At 34.6% G+C, this 20,857-nt stretch overlaps 1 protein-coding gene across 9 annotated transcripts in view; it reads right to left on the reverse strand.

Moving 5' to 3' along the window:
* Window positions 1–20,857, reverse strand: part of FAF1 (Fas associated factor 1) — a 294,589-nt gene that overhangs the window by 142,414 nt on the left and 131,318 nt on the right. The gene's annotated exons all lie outside the window — the stretch shown is intronic.

Raw genomic sequence — 20,857 nt, forward strand, 5'->3', positions numbered from 1 at the left:
TATTGGGATTATCACTTTGTAAAGAATATGACTGTTTCACCATTATGCTGCATACCCAAAACTAATCCTTTATAATAAAAGCCTAATAGGTGTCTGGTGGACCAGTAGGCTGTTCAACCAATCAAAGCGTAATATGCTAATGATATGCTAAGGCCCCTCAACCACTTGCTATGATGTGCACTGACCACCAGGGGGCAGATGCTCCAATCGGTAATTAGCTTGCTGCTGAGGCCTGTGAGATCGGGACTGGGCAAGATGGGCTGGACATGCCCTGGAGCCCTCCCACAGTTCTCCCTGGCTGGCCAACCTCCCATATCCCTCTCTGTCCCAGACAGTGCACCAGTGGGGTCCCTCCGCCTGGCCTGCACCTTCTCACAATTTGGGATGCCAAAAAGCTGGTTTTGGCTGAATCCCGCAGGCCAAGCCGCTGGTGTATGAATTCGTGCACTGGGCTTCTAGTACAAAATAATATTGAACGTAAAAATAAAAGAAGAAAACCACCGCCTGCTGCTGATTGTTTTTATATAATCCTGGATGGCTTCAAGTTTCTTTTCATTTAAGAAACTTCAGCTATATAGTACAGCTAGGACAAACTATAATTACAAATTTCTTTTTTAAAAAAAATATATTTTATTGATTTTGTACAGAGAGGAAGGGAGAGAGATAGAGAGTTAGAAACATCGATGAGAGAGAGTCATCGATCAGCTGCCTCTTGCACACCCCCTACTGGGGATATGCCCGCAACCAAGGTACATGCCCTTGACTGGAATCGAACCTGGGACCTTTCAGTCCCCAAGCTGACGCTCTATCCATTGAGCCAAACCGGTTTCGGCTATAATTACAAATTTCTTAATAATCTTATAATTTTTAAAATGGTTCAATGTAAAATAATTCAAACAAAAGATATGATTCAAGTTTCTATGTAGGAGAAAAGAGTGGGTTTTTTGAAGGGGAGGAACAGGTGAGATGAAAAAACCTCAAGTTTTCTTTATTGTTTGGTGTAAGCTTCAAAGATGTAAAAACTAATAAAACAACACAGTATTTCTTTGAAATCATCCAAATTAAAAACTATTTCAATAGAATATTTGTTAACAGGATGGCATCTACAAATACACTATTCAGTTCTTTCCTAAAAAGACAATACGGTAATGATACTTTATATTTTTTAATACTGTTAAAGATGAAAATCAATTTTCAACATGTAATATTATATCTTTCATTTTAGAAGAAGAGGTAATTTATCAGAATAAAGTGTTGGAAGATTAAATTCTGTGTTATCCACTAATTAAGAAGTATATATTTTTTCAGTTTTAAACAGGTTACGAAAATTCTATTTTGTTTCATATTTACAAATAAGATAAATTATCAAATTGTTCAGAATGGACTTAACTCTTTGGGTTAGTTATGGGATTAAACTGCTGTAACAAATGAAGCTAATATTGAATGTTGCACATAACACAGGGTGGAGCAAAAGGAAGTTCCAAATGCAAACCTTCTTTTGCTCTACTTTGTATCTTGTACAGCAAGGCTTCACTATAGAAAACAAGCAGTATTCATTTATGTTTTTAAATGTCCAATTACAGCATTTTTGTCTCACATTTCTGTTTGTTACACATAAACACATCTAAGTTACGTTTCCAGTGAAATAGAGAGATATATATTCACTGAGAAAAGAAAAAACAAAAACACAAGGTGGAACTCAATCTACTTTTTATCTCTAATGTACACCTGTGAAAAAAGACTTAGTAAATGAGAACCGAGGAGCTTGGAGGAATGGCTTGATCCCTACTCAATTCAAACAAACAACTTTTCTTCAAAGGTTATTAGCAATGGCCAGTCTACCATGCAGTATTTTGTTTATGATCAGTCACATAAAGTTTAGAAATTTTCGTTAGTCTTTATCAACACAACAGTTTAGCCAAATTCAACCTCTGTCCACATCTATTAGCTAAGACTATTTTTGTCATGCTTAAACATTAGTGTTTTTAAGGAGAAAGGTGGTCCACAAACCCAAAGTATTATAATAATAAAAGAAAAGGAAAGAAGAGAGGAGAATGAGACGACGTTAGGGCTCAAGGCCCCAAGAAATCCTTTCTTAAAGTTATTTTTCAATTATGCAATCTAGATACACCAAGCTTCATCAATTATTTTGAAAGGGGGAAAAAAGGCAGGACAAATATTTGTGTCTGTTGGAAAGGGTGCAGCAAGGCTACCCTGTATCGGATAGTATACACAAATACTATGAGTTGCATATACAAACAAATAACTCTAAGGGGATTCTTTAAATTCCACCTTAATTCCAAAACACAACAATATGGCATTATGAAATAAACAGTATTTTTTCTTCTTTCATTAACTCATTTGTAACTGCACTGAATTGAATAGCATTCCTTTGCTATTGTAAGCCCGAAAAGCATGTTCTGGCTATAGTGTTAAGTTGGTATAAAGCGCAACGCCAGACTGATGTGCTGAACAAAAGTGATCAAAGTTAGAGTAATGTTAGCCATTGCACAAGTATTTGGCTTCATTGTTCTCTCCAGAATGACATCTGTTAAGCAACTTGTCATAGAATAAACTGGCTAATGCAGACAGAATTTGGCTGAGAGGGTACAAAATAAAGCATATTAGGTTAATGTTTGTCCCAATGGAAAAGATAAATTCACAGAGACTCTGTGATTATGCCAAAAAAAAATTTTGTGTTAACCCAAAATCATTAAATAATTTAAATACAAATTACTCTTTCAAAAATAATTCCATGTTTATCAATACTCAAACGATGGGCAGATTTTAACATTATATTGATGAAATACATGTGATAAGCCTTATCAGATAAGGTAACAAAAGTACAATGTGGGCAAAGGTTTTACTAATAAAAATGCAATTTTTATTGATGGTTTTCTGTAATTAAAATTATAAGTCACAATTCTGCAGGGAAGGAAAAAATCCAAAAAGTATACAAAGAAAAAGTAAAAATTATGTTTTTAAAAAATATTAGTATCCTAGAAAACCTGAGAGACAAATTACAGCTATATATAAAAATGATGCAGAGTAATTTAAGGTTGTCATGAATCAAATGAAAGACAGAATTCTCTGAGAAAGGGAAAGAAGAATAAAGGACTAGCGGAGGGAGAGAAAGGAGGGGGAGAGAAAGAGGGAGATTGAGAGATCATTGACTGATTTGAGAGATTCAAGCGCACTTAAGAGAGGCAGAAAATACACACAGACTGGGTGCTGTAGCTGGCATGCCCAGCTGCCATTGTTGTTCCACTTCTGATGGAATTTCATCTTTAGAGATTTGTGCTAAATTCCAGTTAAGTACAAGTGGCACTTCACACGTTAACATTTCCTCAGGGCCTTTTTGTCTTACACAGTTTCTTTGATCAGCACTGACTCAAGATAATGCTGAACCTTCATAATCTTTTCAATTTTTGTTGTACATTAAGCTCTAAATCTGAGATTTCAGCATGTTAAACTATGCAAATGTTTCAATTAATTCTGTAGAAATTTAATAAATGCTTTGATTACCAGCTGAACATCAAATTTATGTTACAAACTATACTGTATTTAGATCAAGTGTTCTAGATTGACAATAGATTTTTCCAGTTTTTCTACATTTCTTAAAAAGAGAATTTTAGTTTTTACCTATTGCTTCAGATTAGACAGTTGTGATTAAGAAAAAATTAAATCAGATTAACTTGAAAGTATTAATATGGGACTGATTTACTATTTGCTTTTCATTATTGATAAAAACCTACTTATACACTATAATTACTATAAGAAACTAAGCAATGATCTCCATGTCAAACTTCATATTTCCTCATGAAAATTTCATTGATGAATACAGCACTGGGGAAAAAATCATTGTATTATGACCTGCTCAATATAAATTGTATGAAATATTTTTCCCCACAAAGTTTTGAGTTTCATAAATTTTCAAACAATTTTTATTTTTAAATGTTATCAGAATTTCTTAGAAAGAAGTCTTAGGATGTTACTTTGCTAACCTAAGTTTTGAGGCTCAGAATTAACCTCCTCTTATGAGCTGTTTGTAGCTATTGAAAGAGAAAAATATAAGACTTGTAGGTAACATTGTTAGCTTTAATAAAATCATTGCTTGTGAGCTAAATGTTGGTAAAACATTTATCCAAATGAAAACAAGTTCTGATAATAGAAAGAAAAGTCACAAAGTTTGAGGTATTGAAGCATAATGAGAGAAAAAGAAAAAGATTTCTCATTGTCCAGTTGTTACTGTGGGCAAGTTGGCAGAACCTCTCTGAGATTTACTTTATTCAAAGTTAAAAGATAATAAAATAAGATCATTTCTGATTTTCACAGCTCTAAACACCTATGATTTTATGAAAATATTGGAGTTAACCCTAGGTACAGGAGAAAAAGAGCTAAATATATATAAGATAAGCAAATAGTGAGGAAAAGTTTAAACCATTAAGGCTAGAAAATGAAAGAAAAATAATAAAGAGTTCATAAATACAACACATCAAAAAGGAATATTGGAAATAACTTGATATATAAGCACTTAAAATGATTTTTTTTCTTGGACAAAGAAACATATTAGTTTTCGCTTTTTATACTAAAAAGTCTAACTAATATTTTCCCCATATGAGATCTTATTTGAAACTAGAGCCTGTTCCACTGGTTTCCCAAATAACCACTCCATGAACTAAATGTTCCCAGTAAACTATGGTTTGAAAGAACACTATTAGTTAAGTGATGAGGTTGTCAAGTTCTATTAATTTATTTCAATATCTTTTACATTTTTGAAATCTGGTCCTGATTCTTCACATATGAAACATTTTAATATAGCAAAAAATAGAAAATATTTCATTGCCGTGGGCTTAAAATAGCTACCGTGAAGTTAGCAAATTAAGAATACTATGGCAAATTAAATCCTTACCAAAAACAACAACAACAACAAAACAAAAACAAAAAAACCTCCCTGAAACTACAGATACTTATCTCATTCTCTTACCAATGTTAGAAGAAAAAGACTTTTGTACATATTAGAATCTGAACTTAGTCAAACTTTAAATATATCATAGTTTAGACTCCAAATACTTCACACCATCAAAAGATGGTCTGGACAAGAATTTGCTAAATAATAACTGAACTAAACAGATGAGAGAGAATGAGAGAGAGAGAGAGAGAATGAGAGAGAAGGGGGGGGAGAGAGAGGAGAGAGAGAGAAAATGAGAATTTAAATCAAAATAAGGCATAAAGACTAGGCTTAGTTCCAGTTTCCTAGCAATCACTGGTGCTCTGAAAGGCTTATAGTTAAGAAACCAATAACTTCTGATCCAGATTGGGTTTTGAACACATATTTCATATCAAAGACCTGTTCTTTTTCTTCTTCTTCTTCAACAAGTTGTATACTCATTGCAGTTGCACATAAGATGCAAGTTAAAACCCCCTAAAAATCCTTCCTGAACAAAACACTTGAAACCGGATGGTGCAAAGGGAGTGAGAAGGTGGCATCAGTAATCAAATGTTAATTAGCAAGCTTATTTCCCCTTCCCTCAGGGCTGGCCAGTGCTGGAGAATTCAAATCAGAAATCAATGCTCCAAGTGTTTCAACTATTACTTCTTCTCATTAACCATGTAAAAGACTCAGCAATTCTCTCCTCATAAAAACAGTAACTTGAGACATTTCTTTTTCTCAAATATCATTTTTCCAGAAAGCAGGAAAGATTGTTTGAAAAAAAAAAAAAAACTATAAAACTGAAGTTGCTTTCATTCAGGCTTTGAGCTTACTGTATTCTATTCTTTCAAAACATCCCTGGCTCTTATGGAATTCTTCATTCCAACAACTGTAAGTTTTGCTGTTTATACTATACTTATATGGAAACTAGTTGAAAATAGATCTTAGTCATCTTGAAAAACTAGCAAAAATAAAATTTCTTTCATTAGATATATTCATAAATTTCCTCTCTTGAAAGTCTGGTGTGGGTGACAATGATAGAAAAATTGCGAAGTTAGATCATTTTAAAGTGAACTAATGATCATAAATGTATTAAAATCAACTCATATCTTTAAAGGTTAAACCTGTATTTAAAAAAATAAGAATTCCTAAAGTGCTAAGAAAATGTTTACAGATGAGTAACACTGAGTATATTTCACAAATAAAAAACATACTAAATTTTAGGGGGTGAAAAAGAGAAATTGTGAAGTTGTAGAAGTTGAAATCATAAGGAAAAAAAGGTGGAACAATTATTTTTATACAATAGTGGTTCTCAAAATGTAGTGCCTGGACAAGTAATACGAGTATTGCCTAGAAACCACTAGATATGAAAATGGTGGGGGGCGGTGGGGAAGGCGGGGGAACACGGACGGACGCCACTCCAGACCTGGTGTTATTAGAAACTCTGGGAGCCAGCAATCTGTGCTTTAACAAGCCCTTGAGATAATCCTCAACAAGCCAAAGTTTAAGGAGCACTGTTTTAGGATGTATGAATTATAGGATCTCCCAGGTAGTTTACTAATTCTAAAGTTCTTTGAACTCTGGCCTAACATGGCAAGTCCTCTTTTGAGAATAAATATGATTAATAATGTTTTGTTATAAACTTTCTAGAAATGCTATAATTTGTCGGATGATATAGTGATCATTTTTAGTCTAAGAAATTAATGAGAAGGTAATACCTCTTTACTGTATATTACATATCACTGGAAAAATTGATAATTGATAATTAATAATCTTCATCATTAAAGCTCTGTGTTAATCTTCAGTTTTTCTGCCTTAAGCTTAAAGTGTGACTACCTTCTGGCTTTAATATATATTTGGACATTGAAGTAAAACTGCAAAGTCACAACAAATGACCTATTGAGCACACTAAATAAACCTGGAAGATACCTGTATTCATCGCTGAATTTAAGAAATATCCTTAACACCAGAGAAACGATGTTGACTTTTTTTTCTCTCTCAGAGACTAGCTCACACAAGACCCAATGGAAAAACAGTAAGAGGTTTAACTTCATATCAGTCAGTCAAGACCTTGTCCTAGAGGGAAATAGTTCCTCTTTATATAAAACAGTGAGAGAGCAAAAAGTTTTTCCAACTACTTAATGTTTTTTTATTACCCACAATGAATAAAACATAAACTACCCAGTAAGTGCTCTTAAATTTTCCCATTTTAAAATCATGTGAGTTCATCAATTTATAAACCCATTCAAAAAGAAAAACACCAAAAAAGTCAAAGGTCAACCCTAGAAATAACTACAATAATAAGAACATTTTTAGGAGTTTTAATTTCACCAAAAATCATTTTATAAAAGTTCAATTTTATGTACTACTTTAAAGATTGGTCACATAAACCAAGAAATGTATTTATTTTGAAGTCTGAATTTTGTAGCCAAACAATTTGATACAATTTCAGAAGCAGTGTGCAAGTTAATCTTAAAGAAATACTCATACATGTAAACCAAATATTTAGCTACAATGATATACATCATAAGTATACAAAGTTGGCACAATCTTAATATCCAATAATATGATAGCTAAATAAATGAAATACCATACAGCCATTAAAATGATGTAGAACCAGTGTCAGCCAAATACAGTCCAGAGACCAAATTCAGTATTCTGTGTACTGCTATAAAGTTGTGTTCCATTTGGTTATATACTGTCATGATAGTATAGTTGAGTAGATGCAATAGAAACTGTATGACCTGCAAAGTCTAAAATATATATTATCTTGCCTTTAGAGAAAAGTTTGCTGAGCCTGATGTAGAAGAATATTTAATAACATTTAAAATTGTTAATAATTAAAGAAAACCAGGTTACAAAATTATGCAGCTTTCTGTTTACTACGTTACATACACACATATATATTATATGTACATATGTATGTATACTAGAAGTATGCACAGAAAAAGATACATAACAAATGTTAAAATTTGTTCCCCCTCTATCATGGAATTCTGACTCATTTTTATTTTTGATATGTCTATCTTTTCTGTTTCTATTATTTCTGTAATAAGAAAAAAATGTAAATTTTAGTTTTGTTCTGGCCAGATGGCTCAGTTAGTTAGTGTTGTCCTGTACACAGAAAGGTTGCAGGTTCAATTCCATCAAGCACATACCTAAGTTGTGGGATTGACCCCTGGTTATGGTGCATAAAGGCAGCAACAGATAGATGTTTCTCTCACACTTCAATGTTTCTTTCTCTCTTTCTCTCTCAAATCAATAAACATACCCTCTGGTGAAGATAAACAACAACAACAACACTAGGTTTTATGTTAGCTTATCCTCACAATACCTTTCACATATATTATCATCTTTATTTTACAAATAAGGAAACTGAAGCACAGAAACAAACAATTTGCCTTCGTTTACTCATGTTTGTGAATGGTGAGATTGAATTTAATTTAGTTTTGTGATTCTAGATTCTTCCATGACTATGACCTATCTTCTCTTACACTGAATTTCCTCTTCTATAAAGGGATATAATAATTATCTTTAAAATTGTTTTCTGTCTGACCCTTTCATAACTGCAACTTGTAAGAATTTTCTGTGAGACCATTTATACTTACTCTGAACCATGGACATTAAGTGGTAACATGTACTAGGGTAAGAGAAACTAACTATGAGCAAAAGCTCTGTCATAAGATCAAGTGAGTCTTTTCAGACATGTTGTACTGCAACAGGCACTGAAGAACAGTTGTACTTTTAAGTTCTACAAAGGAAGGACAACTGCCATATGAAATAGCAACTTGTTATTGTTTCAACAACTGAATGCTGCCTTCACAGTAAGAGGGCAGTTCCTGGTGTCACACACAGCAGGAAAAGAAATAGTAAGATTAAAAAGTAATTCAAGGAAAACACATCATGGTAAAAGGAGAACAATTAGAACAGTAAACAAACTTTATCATATGAGGGTTAGCAAAAGCTCTTCCTCCTATCAATTTTTGCTCAGTCCCTTCTGTGTCTCCACTTCTTACTGATGTAATAGTTTTATATGAAATAATACAAAAACATTGGCACTATGAAACTGCTCCTACTACTTTGCCAATATACAGTAAATTAATTATGCCCTATCTTGTAATCCTAGTTTTCCTTCTCTCAACCGTTGTGCACTCTTGCCAACCCTTGTTCTATGCTTCTGAATTGGATAAGGGAACTCTGAATCAAATATTTGTATTATTTGCAACTTCTGTAAGTTCTAAAATAAAACTGCATCTATAAGAAAGATGTGAGGTGATGACTTATTTTGATGCCTCATTCTGCCAATTTTAAAAATAGAACTGCATTTTCTTTTAAAGTTTACATATACACATGTGCATGCACAAATTAAACTACTTGCCCAGATGTCATTCAGTTGGTTAATACCTAAGTCAGAATAGTAAGTAATGTAGGTTTTAAAAATTCTTAATCCAGTTCTTCTTTCTTCTTTAAAATTCTGACAATCTTACTGTTTTAAGCAAAGACCCATCTTTATATTTTGATAAAGACTGTATCCTTTCCCACTCTGGTAGCACCACATTGATACTTAGACATGATGTTTATGTCTGCTGTGCTGCTTTCTGTTACCTATCTGTCCTTTGCCTTTCTGAAATGTGAGAAAAAAAAAGGTGGTGGGAACCATTAGCAATGGAACTCCAGTCTATAATCAGGTCTCATAATTTTATCTTTTCTTGTTAACAAAAAATGCAAAAAACAAAGACAACAAAGGGACTTAGTGTTGGGGTCTGCCATGAATACTAAAGTGGCGGGGGGGTGGGGGTCTCCTCAAGGGAAAATAAACCATTCAAGTTACTCACATCAAGAAGAAAGTTTGGGAACAACTAGGCCAGTGTTTGCATTTGGGCCCTGGAGTCAGGAGAGTTGCATTTCCCTTCACGCTACTTAACCAAGGCAGCAGAGACAACCTAATTAATATCTCCTTTTGGAAATATTAAATAATCTCCTCTAATGAAAAGCCCTAAGAGATATTTAAAAATGTGTCTGGTCAGGTTTTCTGATTCAAACGTGCTATTCTGCAAGATCAGCTTTCAGAATTACTGTGTGTGAGAGAGATGTGAGTGGGAGAATAGGAAGGATAGCTTAAGGAAAATGCCCGCCTGGACTAACAGCTAAGTTAAAAAAAGAAGAAAGACACCAAAGTTACTTATCTAGTCAATTTTAGGTGAAGGAGGTAGAGTTGGAAAGTGATTCAAAATGACAATTTTATTAAAACTTATCAAAGTGAATTGAAGTATGAATGAAAGTCCAATGCTGCACACCAAACCCTATCTAAAGACTGATGTTGCCAATACTCAGAAACTCCACAAAGCTGACTTTTAACTAAGGCAGTTAAAACCCCACCCAAAGGATCTCACCCATTAGGGCTGGCTCTGAAATATAAATACAGCTGTTTTGTAAAGAAAACAACAGGAATACCTTAGCATCTCCACTTACTGTATTATCAAGATCAGAAATGGTTTTTTAATCACATCATGCATTAAATAAGCAGGCTTTCTAAATAAACTGCCTTAGTCTCCAGTTAAAAAAAAATTACTCCAATTTATTCATTAACAAAGCTATTCCTTAGCTCATACCTGCCATAACCTACTCTATTCAAAACCATATGGGAAAGGACATTAAAAAACCGCCACAAACCATGGACTTCTTGTATTAGTGCTACACACTGCATACCCCTATTCATTATTCTACCTCCCTTGTTTAATCTATCATTAAGATTCAGTGACCCTACACTAAATTTAAAGCAGAACCTTCCTTCCTCCCATGCCTAAATTCACATACTTTTCTAGTTGGGGATGCCCTCAAGTATTAACAACTCTACGGGGTTTCTCTAATCTCAGCTCTGAACTATGTCATGCTATAGAACCAAGAAATTGCAGTTTTACATCTCTAACTATGGAGGCTTCCATAAAAAAGGACCATATAATTTACTTAATAAGATAAAGGGAGAAAAATCACCATTTAATAAGTATTTTTTTCCCCATTGTAAATGGTAAAAGGCTCATGGAGACACTGTCATCTACTGTGTTGTCTTAAAGGTGACTAATACCTATAGGGATTACTTCAACTGTATTCATCACAGAATTTAGAATTTTAAATAATGAGGAAATTTCAGGTGTTGACTATGTTAATAAATTGGAAGGAAAAAAAAACAAAAAAAAACAACAACCCCAACATGATTTAAATATGTAGTGGATAAAACAACCATTATGGGGAAAGGAGATTTCAAGAAGATAGTAAAATCTTATTTCTAGGCTATATTAACATCGTTTTCAAATTACAAACAAAAACAAATCTAATGTACAATGTGGCAAATAAAGAGTACAGAATTGTGTATATGATGGTCTATCAGCATTAACAGAACTCTCTGTGTTGATAAAAATGTTCTATATCTGTGCTCTCCAATAGGGTAGCCATTAGCCCTATGTGGCTACTGAGCACCTAAAACATAGCTAGGATGACTAAGGAACATAATTTTTAACTATTTAATTTTAAGTAAATTGCTATTTGTGGCTAGTAACTACCCTAGTGGACGGTGAATTAAGGTTACTTTAAGCGGAGAATACAGAGCAATCTAAAAACATACTACTGCTAAAACTATATATAACATGCTTCATTTCAGAGAGTTAAGAATTAAATAAAAAACACTTCTGCCTTCTTACAAAAAGCAGATCATCTTTTTTTTTTAGTAGATCATTAACCCCCATCCCAATTGTCACCAAAGAAATGTTACCCACACTGTTCACGTAAGTAGCTAAGTCTTCCTCCATAGATTTGGAACATGTATTAGTTCAACTAGACTAAATAATCATAAATCTCAAATTACTGTCAGGTACAAATTAATATAGTTTATACTAATAGCTAATTCAAAGGGATATATCAGAGATTCTGATCAAAGATATCCTATCTTCAAACAAGTTGGATGTTGTTTGTATATTTTTGCTCAAATGAATAGACATACATTGTCATGCATTCCAAAATAAATGGCAAGAGCATTTGATCATAGGTTTTGTTATGTTTCACTGCATTATGCCAGCACTAAATAAATTTGAGGGTGTCTATTTTTTTAAATTTTGACAGCTTGGCAATCACATCCAATGAAAGCCAGTTGTTTCAGAACATTATTCTCTGACATCCAAACATTACCACTCCTTCATGATGTATACTGAAATAAAAATAATAGTAATAGCTGTTTCTAAAGCAGAGCTAGACCCTTATCGCCTTGTACATGTTAAAGTAAATCTAGTAAACAGCCTGTACTTGTGTATCTTTCTGGTTCTTTCATTTATCCATTCAACCTACATTTGGTGAGGATATCCTAAGTTCGAGACTCTGATAGTCACTGACAGCAGCTTTCTCAAATCCAAATGTCTAGAGCAGCCAGACAGGTAAGCATACATAGTGAATATGATGGATAAATGGCATTCCACATTAGTTTTGAGGAAGCAACATTTAGGTATAAGAGACTATGGCAAACCAGAGAGCATGCATCATCCAAGGAGGCAGCTGCTATTCCTGAATATCTGATTCTTGTTATGAAAAATCTGGGGTTTGGTATTGTCAGAATTTTCTGATTCTTGAGGAGAAGCCAGAAACCAGGAATCCTGTTTTGGTTTGTATTTTAAATGGGAAGTCTCCTAACTCTAGCCTCCTAACTTTTGAATATTGGCTTAAATTTAAGACACTCTGGGACCAAAATTGGTAGCCAAACAAAAGTCTTACAGTTGCCAGTTGCAATCTCAGCAAGAGAAATACAAAGAGAGACTCAATACCCTTGACTTCAGGGTAGTCACAGCCCTGTGAAGGTTGCAACCAGAAACAAATATGCATGGTATGATGTGATAATTATGATTATCAGTGAAGTTTTTAGGGAGGCACAGAGAAGAGACAACTATAACCGCAGCAACTACCATTTATTGAATGCCAGGGCACTGACCTAAGTACTTTGAATCTGTGACTACATTTTATGCTCATACCAAGACTATGGGTACAGAAATGGCTTTATTATGTGGTAGAACTGAATTTGAACCCTACTTTCTTCTTCCAAATTCACAAATCTTGTCCTAGCCGGTTTGGCTCAGTGGATAGAGAATCGGCCTGCAGACCAAAGGATCCCAAGTTAGATTCCAGGCAGGGGTACATATCTCAGTTGCAAGTTTCCCCTCAGCCTAGCTCTGGTCAGGGCTCGTGCAGGAAGCAACCCATTGATGTGTTTCTCTTACATCAATGTTTCTGTCTTTCCCCCTCTCTAAAAAAACAATGGAATAAATATCTTCGAGTGAGGATTAAAAAATAAACAAATTCACAAAACTATGGTTTTCACCCCCTACCATAACATACTATCATCATTGCTCCAAATAAAAGTCTTAGTTTCTGAAGGTAAAACTATGAACATTTAAGCATGAAACAAATTTCTTTTTTATTTAAGAAAAAAATATTTTATTATTTTTTTGTGTACTTCTTTTTTTTTTAATTTCTTTATTGGTTATGGTATCACATAATTGTTCTCATCCCCCTATTCCCATTCCAAACCCCTCCCCACATATGTCCCCACCCTCCTGTTTTCCATGTCCACTGGTTAGGCTTACATGCATGTATACAAGTCCTTTGGTTGATCTCTCCCCCTTTCCTCTACCCTTCCCTGCTTTCCCTCTGAGGTTTGATAGTCTGATTGATGCTTCCCTGTCACGGGGTCTGTTTTTGTTCTTCAGTTTATGTTGTTCATTATTTCCCTTAGATTTGTGAGATCATGTGATACCAGAAATACACTTATAAAGAACCAAAAATGAGACAAGCCATAATGGTTACTTGCTCAGAGGCAAATGAATCTGTCTATAGTGAGCTTCTTTCTAAAAAAGAGAATATTTTAGATAGTCTTTTCATGTCAATAATCACCCTGGAAGAAACTTATAAGGCTCATGTTTAAGATGTAATTTTTAGACATTAACACTTGAGTAGTATATCTTTGCATCATGAAGTTTTCTAAAAATCTTTATCGTTGAAAGTATTACAGAAGTCGTACCCCTCCCCCATGAGCACCTCCACACACTAAGTCTGTGCCCATGGGTTATTCCTGTAAGTTTTTTGGTTAATCTCTTTCCACCCCCACCCCTTCCCTCCAAAATACACCAGTCCCTTGAATTTTTCAATGCTCTGATTCTGTTTTGGTTTTTTTTGTTCGTTTAGATTACACATGTAAGATCATGTGATACTTGTCTTTCTCTGACTAACTTATTTTGCTTAGTAAAATGCTCTCCAGGTCCCATGCATGCCAGTATTCCATGTGTAAATGTACAAGTTTTTATATCCAATCATCTACTAATTTCACTTAAGCTGTTTCCAGATCTTAGCTACTTTAAACTCTGATGCTATAAATATAGTGATTATATACATTCTTTCTAATTGGTGTTTCAGACTTCTTAGGATATATTCCTAGAAGTGGAAGCACTGGGTCAAATGGTAGTTCCATTTTTAATTTTTAAAGAAAATTCCACATTGTTTTCCATAGTGGTTGCACCAGTCTGCATTCCCACCAGCAGTGTAGTAGAGTTCCTTTTTTCCTACCTCTTTTCCAACATTTGCTGATTGTTGATTTATTGATGGTAGCCATTCTGGCAGGTATGAGGTGATACCTCATTGTTGTTTTAATTTGCATCTCTCAGATAATTAGTGACTTTGAGCGTTTTTCATATGTCTCTTGGCGATTTGTATGTCCTTTTTGGAGAAGTGTCCATAAAAATGGTCCTCTGCCCATTTTTTAATTGGGTTGTTAGTCTTCCTTTTGTCTAGTTATATGAGTACTTTATGTATTTTGCAAATTAACCCCTTATCAGATGTATCATTGCCAAATATGTTCTTCCATGCAGTGGGTTCCCTTTTCAACTTGATGTAGTCCCATTTGTTTATTTTCCTTTGATCTCTTGCCTAAGCAATGTATCTAGAAAATTCTGCTACATTGATATTTTGCAGCCTACAATTTCTTCTACAATTTTTCTGGTTTTATTACTTATATTTAAGTATTTTATCCATTTTGAGTTTATTTTTGTATATGTGGTAAGTTGGTGATCTAGTTTCATTTTTTTTTTGCATGTACCTGTCCAATTTTCCCAGCACCATTTATTGAAGAGATGTCTTTACTTCATTGTATTCTCTTCCCTCCATTGTCAAATATTAATTGAACATGATGGCTTGGGTCGACTTCTGAGTTCTCTGTTCTGATACACTGATCTATATGCTTGTTCTTATGCCAGTACCTGGCTGTTTTGACTGCAATGGCTTTATAGAATAACTTGATATCCAGTATTATCCCTCCAACTTTGTTCTTCTTTCTCAAAATTGCTGCAGCTATTCAAGGTCGTTTTTGGATCCATATGAATTTTTGGAGTATTTGTTCTAGACCTGTGAAATATGCCATTGGTATTTTAATAGGGATCACATTGAATCTACAGATTGCTTTGGGTAGTATGGACATTTTAGCAATGTGAATTCTACCAATCCATAAACACAATATATTATTCCACAAATATTTGGTTCTATCTCTCTATCCCTCTGTTTTCCTCCCTCTAACAACAACAACAACAAAAAAATCAATAAAAACATTTTTTTAAAAAATAGCTTTAAGCCGAAACCGGTTTGGCTCAGTGGATAGAGCGTCGGCCTGGGGACTTAAGGGTCCCAGGTTCGATTCCGGTCAAGGGCATGTACCTTGGTTGCAAGCGCTTCCTCAGTAGGGGGTGTGCAAGAGGCAGCTGATAGATGATTCTCTCTCATTAATGTTTCTAACTCTCTATCCCTCTCTTCCTCTCTGTAAAAAAAAATCAATAAAATATATTTTATAAAAAAGAGCTTTAAATACATTTATAAAGTTCATCTTCATAACAAACCCTTGAGAAAGGCCATCATCTCAGAGTTGAGGAAACTGAGGTATGGAGAGGCTAAACAACTTCCCAAGGTCAGATAGTTAATAAATGGTTAATAAGTGATAGAGTGCTTTTTCAGTATAAGAGAGGGAGAAAGGAGTTTGACTGGAAAAGTTTTTTTGTTTTTGTTTTTTTGTTAATCCTCACCACTTTTCCCTTAAATTGTCAAAAATATAACAACAACCAACAAACACAACAATAGCCATCTATGTGAATGAATCAAATTATACCTATTTTTTGTCACATCGGCAATAAATATATTTTGTTGTGTGCTGAAAAACTTTAGTAATTTGTTTGTGTGTGCCATGAGATGAAAAAGCTTGGAAATCACTGGTCTAAAAACATATCTAATAACACCACCACACACACAATATATTCCATTTTTGGTAAGTGACCCAACCATGAATAAGTTCTAGAGCCTGGAACTTACACCTTTATTTCAAAACTAGGGGGGGTCCCTCAGCCCAGCCTGAACCCTCTTCAATCTGGGACCCCTCTCACAATCCTGGACTGCTGGCTTCCAACTGCTCACCTGCCTGCCTTCTGGATTGCCCCTAACCACTTCTGCCTGCCAGCCTGATCAACCCCTAACCACTCCCCTGCCATCCTGATTGATGCCTTCACTGCTCCCTTGCCAGCCTGATTGCCCCTAACTGCCCTCCCCTTCAGGCCTGGTCACCCCTAACTGCCGTCCCCTGCAGGCTTGATCAACTCCAACTGCCCTCCCTTGCAGACCTGGTTCTTCCCAACTGCTCTCCCCTGTTGGCCTGATCACTCACAACCGCCGTCCCTTGCATGACTGGTCCCTCCCAGCTGCACTCCCCTGATGGCCCTCTTATGGAGGCCATCATGTGTCCAATGGGGACAGCCATCTTGTGTGTTGAAGCGATGGTCAATCTGCATATTACTCTTTTATTAGATAGGATAAGTACTATATTGACTTTAGATAAAATCTAGCTAAAAAAAGAATAACTTTTACTGTGATATATCTACTACACATAACTACACATAGTAGTTTTCACAAAATCATTTTGGTTTCATATAGAATTATTATACAGAATTAGGAGATCTTAAAAGCTTAAAATAATATTTTCCAAGTTGAAGAAATGTTAAGCTCTGACTGTATAACAGACTAATAGGAAAATCTAATATTTTATAAAACTAATGTTCATGTTATTGACAATTAGCTTTATCACTAAATATTAACTATGTTTTTTTAGTTTATTTCCTGTTATACATTATTTACATAAAATGCATTTTGTAAAAAGGATACCTTACTAAAAGAAGTTATAATGCTCTATCAATATTATTTAATAAACACTGAAAACCTATCACAAATTCTGAAAAGAGACCTATGGGATCATCTGATAAAAACAACTACTCGATGCAATGGTTTCCATAACCAAAATCTACGACAAGTAATCAGAATTTTGAGAAACTATCCCTCTCTCTGATGCTCAGAACAATTTAAAGTAATTCTAATTTTCCCGTTCTTCTAGTTAGAACACTTAAGCATAGAATTTAAGTGAACAAACTACAATATATGTGGAGTCCACAGAAAACCATTATGTAATGGTAACCTGAACAACTGCTTCTACAGATACAAACTGACGATGTATTATAGATCACAGACACTATATTCAAAATTGTAATTATTTTTATTTTTTTAAATATATCGATACTTTTGATTTCAGATAGGAAGGGAGAGAGAGAAAGAAATATCTTTTGTGACGAGAGAGAATCACTGATCAGCTGCCTCCTGCATGCCCCCCACTGGGGATTGAGCCCGCAACCCCTGACCAGAACTGAACCAGGACCCTCCCTACAGTCTGCAGACCGACGCTCTATCCACTGAACCCAACCAGCTAGGACCTAATTATTTTTAATAAAATGCCTTAAAAAGGAAAACTTTTAATTGTATGCTTCTCTTCTACCAAATTTTGTGATGACTTTGACTTTGCCAGAAAAACAAAAAGTAGTCCATTTTTTATTTTGATTTATTGTAAAGTTCAAATGATTAATAGTATTCCTATGTGCACACACTTGCAAACAAATACTAGCACACCATAAATTATTAACCCAAACAAGAATCTCCCATTTTTCTGAATAACTTCTCTCTCTTAAATTCTCTATATAATAGGCAAGGTTTTATTAAAATGCTACCACTCGCCCTGGTTGGCATGACTAAGTTGGCTGGGTGTTGTCCCATGCACCGAAGGGTTGCCAGCTCAATGCCCCGTCAGGAATTCCCGGTCAGGGCACATGCCGTGGTTGCGGGGGCTCAATCCACAGTGAGAGGCTTGCAGGAGGCAGCCAACTGATGTGTAGGTTTTTCTTTCTTTCTCTCTGTCTCTCACTTTTTCTTTCTTTCTTCCCTCTCTCCCCCTTTTCCTCTCTCTAAAAATATATATTTTTAAAATGCCCCCACTCTTGTTATCATTATACTTGAGTCAACCATCTTCAGTATCTGTGGTATATTAATTGCATACAGTACAGAATTTCAGTGTGCAGTTAAGTAGCTGACACTGAAAGATGTACCTCTAGAGATCGAGTATGCTTATACCTAATTAGAACTATTTGAAATTTTCACACTTTAAATAAAACCAACAAACATGCATGTTGTCTAATGTCATTTTCTGTCTCAATTTTACCAACAAAATATTTCATCTGTTGTGTAAAAGTGAGAGAACTTAAAAAAATTTTATATTAGCAAGAGATCTGCCTATTTATCTCATTGGTTACAAGAGTAAATCTGCTACATATTTAATACATACCAGTACATGTCCTCATTTTTAATAAAATGTATGTTATTGATTTTTTTACAGAGAGTAAAGGAGGTGGATAAAGAGTTAGAAACATCAATGAGAGAAACATCGATCAGCTGACTCCTACATACTCCCTACTGGGTATATGCCCCCAACCAAGGTACATGTCCTTGATTAGAATCGAACCTGGAACCCTTGAGTCCGTAGGCCGATGCTCTATCCACTGAGCCAAATCGGTTAGAGCATATCTCCTCATTTTTGAAAGAAATTTAAGGAATTATACGTCATGCAGATAATGGTATATAGAACTTAGCACTTCTGAAAGTTGCTTTTTCCAATCTTTTAACAGTGTTGAGATTGAAACATAATATTAATCTTCTTCAAAATTAAAAAGGTTTTGTGTTTAGATCACAATAGATGGAATATGGAATGGTTAGAAAACAAAGTATTATTGTTTTTTAAGCTTATATGTATCATAATTATAGAGGATTTTTTTAAGTTAAAAATCCAAATTTAACATATTTAAATTTCATTTTATATAGCTGTTACTTATGATAAAATTGACAGGGGCACTAATAGAAAAACAGTACAAGTTGTTTTAATATAGTAGTTTTTAAACTAATATTTTAAGAACCTAAGACATTATATTTTCATTTGCTGGAAATTATACCATCAATGAATAGGGAGATTTAATCAGTCGTTACCTCTTATAATGTGAAAGGAAATCTTTCCGCTAATTTGAGATGGTTCACACTATTGGCTTCCAACTTGGAAACTGAAAGGTGAGTCAGGCAGTTAAGCAATGGATGCCAAAAACTTAGTAGGCAGCAAAGTCATTGCAGGAGTAGCATAACAAGGTGATAATAGATAGAAATGCCATCCTTACTGTGCTATTGAAACATGTGTGTTTAATAGCCTTGATATCCAATAGACACTTTTTTTGGTTCAAACTCTGAAGGAGAAAGAAAACTGCAGTCTATGACAATGGGCCATTTCTAAACTTGTTCTAAAAAAATACACTAGATTCTGAAATTCACTCTGCCAGCAAGAATCAGTCAGTAGAATAACAAGGCACCTGATATATTCTATCACTTATTTATTCATTAACTCAGTAAAGAATCACAGCCCAGGCATTGAGGCAAAAATGAATCTAAAGGAGCTCACAACCTACTAGGGATTAGAGACACACAACCTGTGGTAAAAGATAAATTGGCTCTCCCAAAACAAAAAGTTATGATTTGGAAGAGTTTGCCAATTTTACGCTACCAACATAGCAGGGAGAGTGACCATCAAGTCCTACATTTACATGCTCATTAAGACCATTCTGTTGCACAGCTTCAAGAGGTGCCATTTTCAACCTGCACAACCATATGCAACAGGCCTAATACTAGGAGATGCTATGAAAAGCAACAGAAAGGAAGTTGAAAAATATAAAACACTAAACCAATGTGAAACTTCCTCCTCCTTCCCCTCAACAACTTATGGTCAACCGTCAGAATATCATTGACTAGAAGAGCCACCATAAACATTCATTCAAATCACTATAAAATAAAACCCATGCTGATAATATCCCCACAGAAAATGTTTCTCTTAGCAGACTAATTCATATTGTATACAAAATAGTCATCCCATGCTTAAATATATGTTTACCATTTCATATCCACTATGACGGCTATCATTTGAAAGACAGAAAGTAGTAAGCGTTGATAAGAATGTGAAGAAATTGGAACCTTTCCACATTGCTGGTAAAAATGTAATATGGTGCAGCCACTATGGGAAAACTGTGTGATAATTCCTGAAAAAGTTAAACATATAATTACCATACGACCCAGCACTTTATTTGTAGGTATATACCCAAAAGAATTGAAAGCTCATGTTTATAGCAGCACTATTCACAATAGCCAAAAGATAAAAGTCACACAAATGTCTTATCAACAAATGAATAGACAAATTGTGGTATATACATAAAATGGACTACTACTCAGCCATAAAAAGGAAATTCTGACATTTGCTATGACATAAATAAACCTTAATTAAAGACATTTGCTAAGCAAAATAAGCCAGTTTCAAAAGACAAACATGAATTCATTTACATGAGGTACCTAGTCAAAATCATATAGACAAAGTAAAATGGTGGTTGCCAAGGGCTGGGAAGGAGAGAGAAATGAGGAGTCACTGTTTAATGGGTAGATGGATAGTAGTGA

The sequence above is a fragment of the Pipistrellus kuhlii genome, unplaced genomic scaffold, assembly GCF_014108245.1.
Source record: "Pipistrellus kuhlii isolate mPipKuh1 unplaced genomic scaffold, mPipKuh1.p scaffold_m20_p_2, whole genome shotgun sequence".
Taxonomy (NCBI): Eukaryota; Metazoa; Chordata; class Mammalia; order Chiroptera; family Vespertilionidae; genus Pipistrellus; species Pipistrellus kuhlii.